Consider the following 12,967-nt stretch of genomic DNA (forward strand, 5'->3'; position numbering starts at 1 on the left):
TAGTAAAATCCTCTGAGGTCCCAAGTACAAGTACTGTTGGAATTATTAGGGGGAAGTATCATATGACAATCAAAGTGCCAAGGGTGACATATACATACATACATATTTGTATACGTATATACACATATATATATGGCACATGGGACTTCCCAGGTGGCGCTAGTGGTAAAGAACCTGCCTGCCAATGTAAGAGACATAAGATACATGGGTTGGATCTCTGGGTGGGGAACATCCCCTGGAGGACGGCATGGCAACCCATTCCATTATTCTTGCCTGGAGAATCCCAAAGGGTCGCAAAGAGTAGGACACGACTAAAGCAACTTGGCAGGCACACCTATGGCATATATTTATATCTTTATGGCATATATATATATATATCTTGTAACGATATACATACATATAATACATATATATCTATCTTTCCAAGACTGAAGCATGGCTTCAGAAGCAGAGTATTTGGCCTCTGTTGGCATATAATGAATTCATATACTTTGTGGAGAGTTAGAAATAACTTCCTTTTTTCCATCCCTTAATTATTATCAAAGGATGAAAAATCTTTTTGAAGCAGAGAGTCTTGACAGTAAAGTAAGCTTCCAACGCAGACCATGTTTTTCTCTACAGATTTAAAGGCCAGCAATTATTTTCAGCTCTTCTCAATACTCTTCCTTAGGATTTGGAAATAGACCAGGAAAATAAATGACTTTTATGTCAGAATAAGAAATCCTTTTGCAAGTCAGATGGGTTTTGCAATCCTTGATTTCCACAGAATGGAAGGGTAAGGTCTAATCTAGTTGTCAGTAGATAGATCATTAAAAATAATTTTTTCACTATGCAATTTCAGTTACCTGTCATCGCATTGCTCTAACAACACTCCTTTTGTTCCCACCATCTTCATTAAGTTGAAGGTTTCTCAGCACTCACTGCCAGCCCTGTGCTGGTAAACGTGTAACAATACGTTGGGGGAGGTGGGAAGTGCTAACTTGCACCATTTGCCAATTTCTATGGTGTAAATACTCCCCCTGGGCTGATTTCAAGCAACCAAGGTGATATCACTGAGTTGGTGACAGATAAGCAGCTTTTCCACCACACAAATACAATAGAGGCAGATAATATCAAGAGCGTAGATAACAGTAAAATGTAGGGAAATAATTAGTAAGTGATGAGTGTGCTGAGTGCCTATTTCCTTTGTCTTTAACACAGATCATTTAATTGCAAGTTCATATAATTTAGTTTTTAGGAGTCATTATGTGAAACAACTACTCAAAAATTCCCCCAAACTGAACTGGTACAAGCTGGCTTCAGAACACCACTTTGACAGCAAAACAAAACAAAACAACATGGGAAAAAAAATTATTGCAAAAAATCTACCTCATTCTAGCGCAAGCAACATTCATCCAGGAATATGTGACTCATTGGCGGGGGTGGGGGGAACCTTCCTTTTTTATTTTTTCAGTTAAATAATTATTTATCTAAGTTTGTAGGAGTGGTTTCATGAGTGTATACATGTGTCAAACTGTGTGCTTTAAATATGTCATTTATTTTATGTCAATTATAGCACAATTAAGGGTTAAATTTTCTCCTCTTTTAAAAATGGAAATATGTGTACCTTTTTTTTTTGGCCGTGCCAGGCGGTATGTGGGATCTTAGTTCCCTGTGTGTGTGTGTCACTTCAGTCATGTCCTACCCTAGGGATTGGAGCCCACCAGGCTCCTCTGCCCATGGGATTCTCCAGGCAAGAATACTGGAGCAGGTTGCCTTGCCCACCTCCAGGGGATCTTCCCAACCCAGGGATCAAACCGGCATCTGGCTGCATCTCCTGCACTGCAGGTGGATTTCTTTACCCACTGAGCCACCTGGGAAGCCCTTAGCTCCCTGTCCAGAGATCAAACTCATGTCACCAGCACCAAGTGTAACCACTAGACTACCAGGGAAGTCTTTATATTGTTTTGATCAATTGCATTTATATGATAATTGTAATAATAGAAAAATTAGTGCCTAGTGTTAAAGTCACAGAAAGTAAATAATGATCCAATTTACATATAAGTAAATATATATGTGCAGAGAATTATGATAAAATTATCCATATGTCATTTAAACATAAAAAATACACTGTTGTAAAATATTGCGGGGGAACACGGAATAAAAATTTGAGTTCAAGTAGAAAAAGGAATGATGTAAAATTGCACTGTTAGAGAAGCTTGTTCAGTTTTTTTTTTTTTTTAATTTGCCTGTGCTGTGTCTTAGTTGTGGCACTCCAGATCTTAGATCTTTGTTGTGGCATGCAGGATTTTTAGTTGCATCATGCAGGATCTAGTTCCTTGACCAGGGATCAAACCAAGACCCCTTGCATTGGGAGCATGGAGTCTTGGCCACTGGACCACCTCGGAAGTCCCCACATATATATATATATATTTAATAGATGGTTGTAGCTATCAAATTGCTAGGGTACTTAACTGGATACACACACTTAAGAATGATATAACCATTTCTTTCTTAAGGTATGAATTTACAACATGTTGGAAATTACAACCTTTGTAACTATGCAAATTTTTGATGAACAAGGTTAGCTGTCAACTGAAAAATATGCCAGGAAGTACATAGCTTTTCCATTAGAAAGTAACTAGCAGAAGAGACTGAGGCATGCTAAGTTGAGACAGTTAATGGAAGCTCTTCTATAAATCTACCCTAATCTTCTGATATTAAGAAATTAATCTCTGCTTGCCCAAGTTCTTGAGAATCTCCCTGAAGGCATCCAACATGTGTGAATGTAGTAATTTGTGAATTTGTAGGATTTTAACTTGTGTTTCTTGGATTGGGGCTAAAAGTACATGGATGGTCCCTACTTCTGTTGAGTATGTGTCTCCGTGTAAAGTTTTCTGGGGCATGTAATTTCAGAGTTTCTCTTCAGATCCACAAAGAAGTCCTGACCCTCAAAGAGTTAAAAGCAACTTGCCCTGAGCCCCTTTAAAAAGCTCTAACAGGTTTTTTTTTTTTTTTTTCTTGGCTCCTATAAATCCAAATGAAGTAGTTTAAGGTTTGTAGGACCAAAGTTCCCAATTCCCTCTTCTAGACAGAGACATCAAGCTCAAGAAACTACAACCAATTAGGTCATTAATGGCCCACCTCAAATGCCTTCTCCTCCAGGAAGCCTTCTCAAATCCCTCACTCTTTCCTTCTAGCTCTCATCTCTCTTTCCCCTAAGACATCGTGTAGTCCATCTGTCTCTCTCCTTGAGCAGTCATCCCTTTCTCGCTCATGTTATAGTTAGAAATTAAGAGTCCAGGCTTCAGGCTCAGAAAGATCTGGGCTATAATCCTGGCTGTGTGACCTGGGGCGGGGCCTTTTACCTCTCTCTGTCCCAGCTTCCTCATTTGTAACCTGGGAGTCCTTGTGGTTTCTTATATCATGAGTGTTGAGAGTATAGTTCTTAGCACATACCCTGCATAGAGATGTTACCTGTTGTTATGACTACAGAGGTCTCCCTCTGAGAATCTCAAGTTGAAAAGTTCCCTCCCCAACAGCTCTTCACACACAGTAAATAACAGGGACTCATATCATTATTTTCAGACCATCTGAGAGAGTGAGCCCTGGGGCCTTGCCTCTCCCAGAATGGCACCAACCTTCCCTGGTCTTTGCTCCATGCAAATCTCCCTTCAGCTCCAGATAATGATGGCCTGGCGTTTCCAGAGGCTGCATGGAATGTCCAGCCACTGCCTTGCATAACCACAGAAACTGGGAACACTGGGTTCAGAAGGACCCTCCCAGTCCATTCATTCCAACAGCATCCCCATTGTGAGACAGGTGAACCAAGGCCGGAACAGTGAGTCAGCATTCACAAGTTATTTTAAAGACTTCTCAAAACAGCCCTCCCCTTTTTCAGTCCCTCTTTCTCCTTGCCTTCCTTTATTTTTTGTCGTAACACTTCCCTTACCGGACATCATATATTGATCCTTTTTCTTGTTTATCATCCACTTCAATGCCAGACATTGAGAGCAGGGAAGTTGTCTTGCCCACAGAGAGATGCCTAACCCCTCGCCCAGGATCTGGAACAAGTGGATGTCTGATGACACTGTGCTGTGTGGATAAAATGATGAATGCCATTTGGCTGTTTCTCTGTAGGGGCTCAGGCATAGAAATTCACTCATTTGGTCATTTGTCCAATAAACATCTGATGAACATCTTCTATGTGAGAGGCCTTTTGAAAAATCAAGAGATCCTGTCCCTGCTCTTAAGCAGCTCCCTGATTAGTGAACAGTAGCCACCAGGTGCTAAGAACCTACTGTATGCCAAGTTCAAGGCTGGCAACTTTATAGCCACCTTCTCCATGTTAGCACAATGCTTCTAAGTGCAAAGCACAATACTTTACTCAGGACTCCTTAAGAAAAAAAGGGCTTGGGGACTGTTAGAAGGATATAGGTGGGCTAAAAACTAAAACTAAAAGGAAGATATCAAAAGTGAGATGATTCCAAGAGCTGGCAGACTGATCTCCAGCTCTTGAAACCCACCCAGTATTTATTTGAGGGTATCTCTTCTTCCTGGAGTTATGCCGCTGTCTCTTTTACAGACTTACTGGCTCTGTCTTCTGTGCTGCATTTGGGGGACAGCCAGTCTGATTGGCTTGGCCAGTAGCTTTCATTGTCTCCTTCAGGTCAGACCACTTCTTGGATTACTAACTGGCCTAGAGGGTGAACACCATCTAGCGTCTATCGTATCCTAAGCAAAGGGTATGTTTAGTTAAAAGGGAGGTAGAACATCATCCTCACCCTGACCCTGTAAAGTAATATTACTTCTATTTTACAGAAGACAGGCTTAGAGAGGAGAAATGACAACAAAGATGTAGCAAAGCTGCCTTGGCTGACCTGCAAATCCAGCATTGAGAAATACATGCTATCGTGGATTGCCCCTGAGATTTGGTGGTTGATATGCAGTAACAGCTAACTAATACAGGATTGAAGTCAGGTTTCTTTGATTCTGTCTCACTGTGTTGTCCCACTGAGTTTTCAGCTCTCATTCCTGTTCTCCCCACAAAATCATCTTTGAAGTATCTTGTCTTCAAAGGAGCAGAGGGGAAGATGCTGGGAAAGAGATTGGGAGATTGGTGACTGGTCCCTGAGAATTTCCGGCATAATAAGTTTGTGCTTTTCCTGCAGTCCCCCACTCTGACAGCTGAAGAAAAGTACAGATATTAACAATTCCAACATTCACAAAAAGCTATGTAGTTCTTCAATGAGATTTCATCTTAGTTATTGCATCTATGGGCTTCCCTGGTAGCTCAGCTGGTAAAGAATTCACCTGCAATGCAGGAGACCTGGGTTGGAAAGATCCCCCAGAGGAGGGCACGGCAACCCGCTCCAGCATTCTTGCCTGGAGAATTCCATGGACAGAGGACCCCGGCAGGCTACAGTCCATGGGGTCGAAGAGTCAGACACAGCTGAGCGACTAAGCGTAGCACAGGACAGCACAACACATCTATAGGCTTTCCCTGGTGGCTCGGACAATAGAGAATCTGCCTGCAGTGCCGGAGACATGGGTTCGATCCCTGGGTTGGGAAGATCCACTGGAGAAGGAAATGGCAACACACTCTAGTATTCTTGCCTGAAAAATTCCATGGACAGAGGAGCCTGGTAGGCTACAGTCCATGGGGTCTCAAAGAGTCAGACACAACTTGAGAGCATCTATACACCACAACCTGTCCTAGAGGGTACCTATGGCTGGTGTTATTACAACCATTTAAAATAAGAACAAAAGCTCAAAGAGATGACGAGTTGCCCAGCTTGCAGAGCTTCATTGAACCCAGATCCTTTGGTTTCTAGCCCTGGGTTCTTTTCCATCACACCCTATTGCTTCTGAGTCCTTGGTAGAGAGCATCCTCTGGGCACTTAGATGTGGTTGGCACAGTGCTACATGATTCACACCCCATAGCGCCGAGGGCTGGAGTGTAGTGGAACAGGGTGCTTCCAACCTTAGCCTATCACTTCCCTTCACCTATCATTCAGCTCAGCTTTCCACTTTCTCCCATCTTTCATTATTCCCATGCGGTCCTTTCCCCCAGCCTCTAGCTACATCTGTTCAAGGCAGAGATAGCACAGTTATTTCCTAGATGCCACAGCAGTCAGAATCTGCTCTTTGCAAACAGCCAACGCTGTCGGTGCAACAGAAGGTTACAGGGCAGTGAGGTAAAGAACCTCTGGTTGAAACCTGGCTTGGCCACTTGATTTATCACATGGGCGATTTTTACATCCCATGTCTCAGGTCTGCTTTCTCCTTCAGTGAATGAGAATTAACGTGTGATGACACAGGGGCTGTAATAAATGTGCTGATGCATCCTTGTCCTGGCTAGCACCACTCATCTTTCAGGGCTACTCCTTTCATTCTACTTCCTCAAACAGACTTCCCCCGAGGCCAAATTATGTTCCTGCCCAAATTCTTTAAGTGACTTCCTTCATTATATTCACTGCAGTTTATATTTATTCAATTATGTCTTTTAAAAAATAATTTCATTTATTTATTTCTGGCTGCGCTGGGTCTTGGTTGCTGTGTGGGCTTTTCTCTAGTTGCAGAGAGCAGGGGGCTACTGTCCAGTTGTTCAGTTCAGTTCAGTCGCTCAGTCGTGTCTGACTCTTTGCGACCCCATGGCCTGCAGCACGCCAGGCCTCCCTGTCCATCACCAACTCCTGGAGCTTACTCAGACTCATGTCCATCGAGTTGGTGATGCCAACTCTCTAGTCGCGGTGCGTGTGCTTCTCATTGCCGTGGCTTCTCTTGTTGTGGAGAACGGGCTCTAGAGCACTTGGACTTCAGGAGCTGTGGCTCCTGGGCTCTAGAGCACAGACTCAATAGTTGTGGCATACGGGCTTGGTTTGCTCCACGGCATGCGGGATATTCCTTGATCAGGGATGGAACCCTAGTCTCCTGCACTGGCAGGCAGATTCTTCACCAATGAGCCACCAGGGAAGCCATATTCAATTACTTCTTGATTTTCCTGCTTTATTGTGTATCTCCCCTACTAGATCAGAAGCTTCCTGAAGAGAGGGACTGTCTATTTTAACCACTCGACCACAAGGGAAGACCCAACTATGTCTGTTTTAAATACCTAGAAACTGGAACTTCCCTGGTGGTCCAGTGGTTAAGAATCTGCACTTCCACGGCAGAAGGATGTGAGTTTAATTCCTGGTTGGGGAACTAAGATCCCACATGCCACAGCCAAAACAAAACAAAACAAAACAAAACGAAACGAAAACAAAAACCCAGAGGCTAGCACAGTGCCTGAAATATAGCAAGCACTCAATATTTGTGAATCTGTCCCCCTTTCCCCGTTCTTCCCACCTACCTCCACCAAGCAAACCTGCTCGCCTCCTGGGGGGTTGTAAAGTGAAAATAAACTGTAAGCCGGCGATCCTTGGGTGAGGGTGATGGTGTCCCCTCCGTCCCCACCTTTGTGCACTCTGATCCTGCTACACGGGTCTCTTTGCTCTCCTGTGAATATGCCAGTCTCATTCCTGCTTCAGTGCTTTGCACTTGAGTTCCCTCTATCTGGAATATTCTCCCCAGTTGGCTTCCTCCCTCGCTTCCATCAGATCTCTGCTTAAACGGCACCTCTTTGGAGCCGGCAGGAGCCTGGTGCGCACCACGCAGTGAGTTCAGCAACAGGTTCGAAGGAGTTCCTCTGTGACCAGGAGTACACTGATGACGAGAGCCTGCCAGAAAACCCTGCAGCCTTTAAAGAGAAATACACGGAGCCCGACCTGAACAATCAGGGCGAGACTGACCTGATGTCTTTAAAGAGGATGGATGGTGGAGAAGCTTGGGGTTCCCAAGACCCACCTGGAAATGAAGAGGATGACCTCAGAGGTGACAGGCGGGGTCGGCCACACCATCTCTTGCCGAGACTTTGTGAACATGATACTGTCATGATGCTTGAAGGAAAAACCAATGAGAGAAGCCCCAAGCCAGTTGGCCCCCCTCCAGAAAGAGACATTGCCAGTCTGCCCTGAGGACCCCTCCTGGACCTGCCTCCCCCTCCCCCGTCTCCTTCCTCCCGTCCCCATCTCACTGCTGTTCTTTACTCACTGTGATGTCTTATTCATTTTTTTTAATTTTAAAAATAAATGCCACCTCTTCCGGGAGGGCTTTGCTGACGGCCATTTCTGAAGCGATTGTTCTCACCCTCCATCCTCTACTATCTCTGTCCCCTGACCCCTGTTTTTCTTCAAAGTGCTTCTGACTGCTTGATGTTACATTTTATATTGTTGGTTGATTTGTTTATTGTCTGTCTCCTACATGAGAAAATAAATTCTGGGAGGTCACAGATCTTCTCCCTTTTTTTAAATGGGTACTTTTATTTATTTATTTATTTTTGCCTGTGCTGGGACTTTGTTGCTGGGTGGGCTTTTTGCGGTGCTTGGGAGCTACTCTCCAGGTGCCGTGCAAGGGCTGCTCATTGCGCTGGCTTCTCTTGTTGTGAAGCATGGGCTCTCGGGTACACAGGCGGCAGTAGTTGCAGCACATGGGCTCCATAGTTGTGGCTCCCGTGATCTAGAGCACAGGCTCAATAGCTGTGGTGCTCCAGTTTAGTTTCTCCGCAGCACGTGGGATCTTCCCGGATCAGGGATTGAACCTGTGTCTCCTGCATTGGGAGGAGGATTCTTTACCACTGGGCCACTGGGAAGCCCCCAGAACTTCTCCTTACTCATTTTGATCATTTCTATCTGTATACTCAAGAGTTTTTTTTTTTTGCACATAGTAAATGCTGAATGAAATTTTATTGAATAAAAACATCTTTCGTCCTTAAAGCCCTGTATCCTTCAAGGTCAGAGCAAGGAGCAATTTCTAGGGAGGGGCAGAGAGTATAGAACAGGGTGGGGTCAGAAAACCTGAAGGGCTGGGGTGACTGTTTCAGAAAATTTCAATTCTCTGCAGGGTGTCTTTGAACGGGGTAACCAATCCCTGGAAAAGAGCTCTTTAAAAAAAATTTTTTTTTATTGATGGATTGATTTTTGACTGTACTGGGTCTTCATTGTTGCTCAGGCTTTTCTCTAGTTGTAGTGAGCATGGGCTATTCTCTAGTTTCTCTGTTGGAGGTAGCTTCTCATTGCAGTAGCTTCTCTTGTTACGGCTCTGCTGCTGCTGCTAAGTCACTCCAGTCATGTCCGACTCTGTGTGATCCCATAGACGGCAGCCCACCAGGCTCCCCCATCCCTGGGATTCTCCAGGCAAGAACACTGGAGTGGGTTGCCATTTCCTTCTCCACGTCACGGCTCTAGGGCACAGTAATTACAGCGTATGGACTTAGTTGTTCTGTGGTGTGTGGGATCTTCCTGGACCAGGGATCGAAACCACGTCTCCCACATTGGCAGGCCGATTCTTTAACACTGAGCCACCAGGGAAAGCCCTGGAAAAGAGTTCTTGATTCAAGAGAAACAACACCCTCTGCTTGGAGGCCCAGTCACCCACTGGATTGCTTGACATGGTCCATCCTTCACAGAGAGGTGATCTGTACAAAGCACTGACTGCAGAGCACGAAACACAGAAAACCAGCTCCCCAGCTGCCTCTGAAGTAAAGAAGTGGAAGGCTGGAGTGGAAAGATGAGCACTCCAGAGGGTTCTTTACTCTGATCAGTCCAACTGACAAGACCAACCACATCCCAGCTGTGTACAGAGTTGTGTCGCTTCCTTCTCTGAGCCTCGGCTTCCTCATCTGTAAAATGGAGAAAATGTGTATACCTACCTCCCGCGGCTGTTGGGATAATGAGATCAAGTGAAAGCTCTACTGGTCCAGTGGTTAAGACTCGTGGTCTTAGTGGTTAAGACTACGCACTTCCAATGCAGGGGGCCTAGGTTCGATCCCTGGTCAGGGAACTAAGATCCCACATGCCGTGTGGTGCGGCCATAAATACACAAATAAAAATGAAAGCTCTACATAAACTGCAATGTTCAGTGCACTTTCTATTGTGCACTGGGAATAGGTGTGTGTGGAGTCAGCCTGAGCTGGGCTAGAGTTCGTGTTCTACTGTCACTGGCAGTGTGGTCTTGGGTAAACAGGGTCCTTTTTCTCAGCCTCAGGCTCTTCATCTGTTAAGCAGGACTACTCATTGTCTCTACAGTTCACAGGCCTGTTTTGGAAATCAAGCAAAGATTAAATGAGAAAATATAAGTGTCTGGCATACAGTAGGCGCTCAGCAAACATCCTTCCCCAGCAACAGAGGCACATGCAGCCCTTAAAACCCTGGAGGTAACAAGGCTTTCTCAAATCCAGAAGAAAAAACAAGCAGGTGGTGAACGAGCCCTCTCCGGTTTCTCTTCTAAGAGAGTGACTCACTGGCCAGAGTCCAGGTTGATCACTGAGGCAGAGGACAGACAGGCAAACACTAGCCTCCCACATGGAGTTTCCCAAATATGCAAGCGCAGAGTTGCATAACCTGAGACACTTGTCTCCCTGAAGTGTTTTCCCGCAAATCTTCCCTGAAAAAGATCACATGCTCAGGGGCTGTAGGGCAGCCTTGGGGAGGAAGAAGGGAGAAAAGGGGGGGGGCTTGGAGACCTCTGGGGTGGGGTGGGATTAGAAAGAGAAGGTATCACATTTACTGAGCTCCTACTGTATGCCAGGCACCGGTGCTCCCTCGGGGCTCACTCTGTCTGTTATCTACTTAGATCTTTGCCATAAATCTGGGAGAACAGCTTTTACCACTCCCACATTCCAAGGGAAGAAACAATAACAATAATTAATATCGCTGATGTTTACAGAACACTGACTACGTATCCGGCAGCGGGACACTGCCTGGCACACATCTGATTCTAAGGACAGCCCAGCACGTGAGTGCTATTCGGACTCCCATTTCACAGAGGAGGACACTGGGACTCAGAGAGATAACGTAACTTCCCCAAGGTCACCCAGCTAGACAGCAGGAGACCTAGTATTCAAAGACTACCAGAGTTTCAAGGTCCACAGACCTCTAGGAGGGCACTTCCCGAAGGACTGACAGAGGTGGGGCTGGAAAGTGGACCCCAGCAGGAGTCGTCCTTGGGTGCCCACAGTGGGGGCCCAGTGTGGGAGTGACATCAGTGACCAAGTGACCAGAGGCTCTCTCTTCCTCTGGGCCCAGAGGACAGTTTGTTCCAGCTCGTGGCTATTTGTCATTCTGCGTCTGACCGAAAAGTTTAACATTTCATTCATAAGTTTGGAAACTACAAACTTGGCAGTGTGGGAAAGGTCCTTGGAGATCAGCTATTTTAGTCCGTATTACAGACTTAACGGGGGGGGGGGGGGGGAACCCCTGAGGCCCAAAGGGAGCCATGGATAAGGCAAGGTCACAGCATAATTTTCTGTTAGCAGGAGAATTAGTTTGAGGTCAATGACAGATCATCTCGTTGTGTAATGATCAAATGTGAGTGTACCTCTGAATCACCTGGGGAGCTCTTAGAGGTTCTGGAGATTCAGACTTCCGTTGGCAGCAAGGCTTGGGGATCTGACTGTATGTGTCCCTCAGGTGACTCAGATGGCACAGGGCCATGGACTGTGTTTGGAAGTTGGGAGTCCAACATCCTCCTTTGATTTGACAGTTTGGGATACTAAGACTCAGCATGGGACTTGCCCAATGTCACGTGGCAAGTGAGCCGGGCCTTTGCACAGGCTATGCGGTCTGAATCCAAAGCTCATTCTCCTTTTCCAAGCCACCTATAGTCAAATTCTCAAAATGAGCCAGGAAGCCTGGCCAATAGTATGACTGTGGTTTTCCCCAGCTCTTGGTTTCCTTCTCATACCCAAATTACGACTTGGGAAGGTGCCCGTTTCCGGGGCTTGGAGAGGGAGGGATTCAAGAGCTGAGATTCTACAGGGAAAAGAAAACTGCAAGAGGCTGTTCAGCAGGTCCACGGGGGTTTCCCAATGGCGAGCTCCAGGACCCAAGGATGACTCAGACACCAGCTTCATTTTCCATTTCAGGAGAAAGGGGAGGGAACGCCTTCCCTCCATGGGAGGAGACAGAGTGGAGAAGGCCCAGTTGTCACTTGAGGGGGCCCGACTCAGGAAGAGCCACACCACCCAGCACTCAGAAGAAAGAGGAAGCTGCCTACCAAAACCAAGTTGAATCTCTCAGGCATTTTTCTGGTACCTCTGCTTCAATCTCTTTTTAACCCCACACCCCAGAACCACTTAAGCCTAGGGATTCACTGCTCCTTTTCCCCCTTCCTACCATCCCATCACATATTTCACGGTCTCCTTCCTTCCTCCCTTTTTATCGATTTATTCGTTTCACTTTATTTTTGGTTGCACTGGGTCTTTGGAGCTGTGCATGGGCTTCCTCTACTTGCTGTGAGTGTGGGTTACTCTTCGTTGAGGTGTGCAAGCTTCTTTTTATGGTGGCTTCTCTTGTGAAGCACAGGCTCTAGGGCTAGCCGGCTTCAGTCTTGCGGCACACAGGCTCACCAGTTGTGGCCAGTAGTTGTGGTTCACAGGCTTAGTTGCTCTGAGACACGTGGAATCTTCCCTGACCAGGGATCAAACCCGGGTCCCCTGTGTTGGCAGGAAGATTCTTATCCACTGTGCCAATAAAAAGGAAGTCCCCTTTCTTTCTCTTTTTCTTTTTTAAAAGTCTGGAATGGTATCTTGGTATTTGGAGTCAGATGTCCTGGATTTGAATCCCAGCTTGACCTCTTATGAGCTCTGACCTGGGTAGAGTCACGTCCCATCTTGGAACCTCAATTTCCTCACCTTTAAAGTGGGGGATAATATCTACCTTCTCTGATTATATTATTGTTGTTATTATTATTCTGACCATTGTGGGATCTGAGTTCCCTAACTGGGATTGAACTCAGGCCCTTGGCAGTCAAAGTGCAGAGTCCTAACCATTGGACTGCCAGGGAATTCCCATATCTTCTCTAATTATGAGGATAACACAAGATCATATGGATTCTTAATAAATAGAAGGTGTTTTCTCAGAAGCACTAGATCATGTGAGTCATTAATAGA

Source organism: Cervus elaphus, chromosome 23 (assembly GCF_910594005.1).
Source record: "Cervus elaphus chromosome 23, mCerEla1.1, whole genome shotgun sequence".
Classification (NCBI taxonomy): domain Eukaryota; kingdom Metazoa; phylum Chordata; class Mammalia; order Artiodactyla; family Cervidae; genus Cervus; species Cervus elaphus.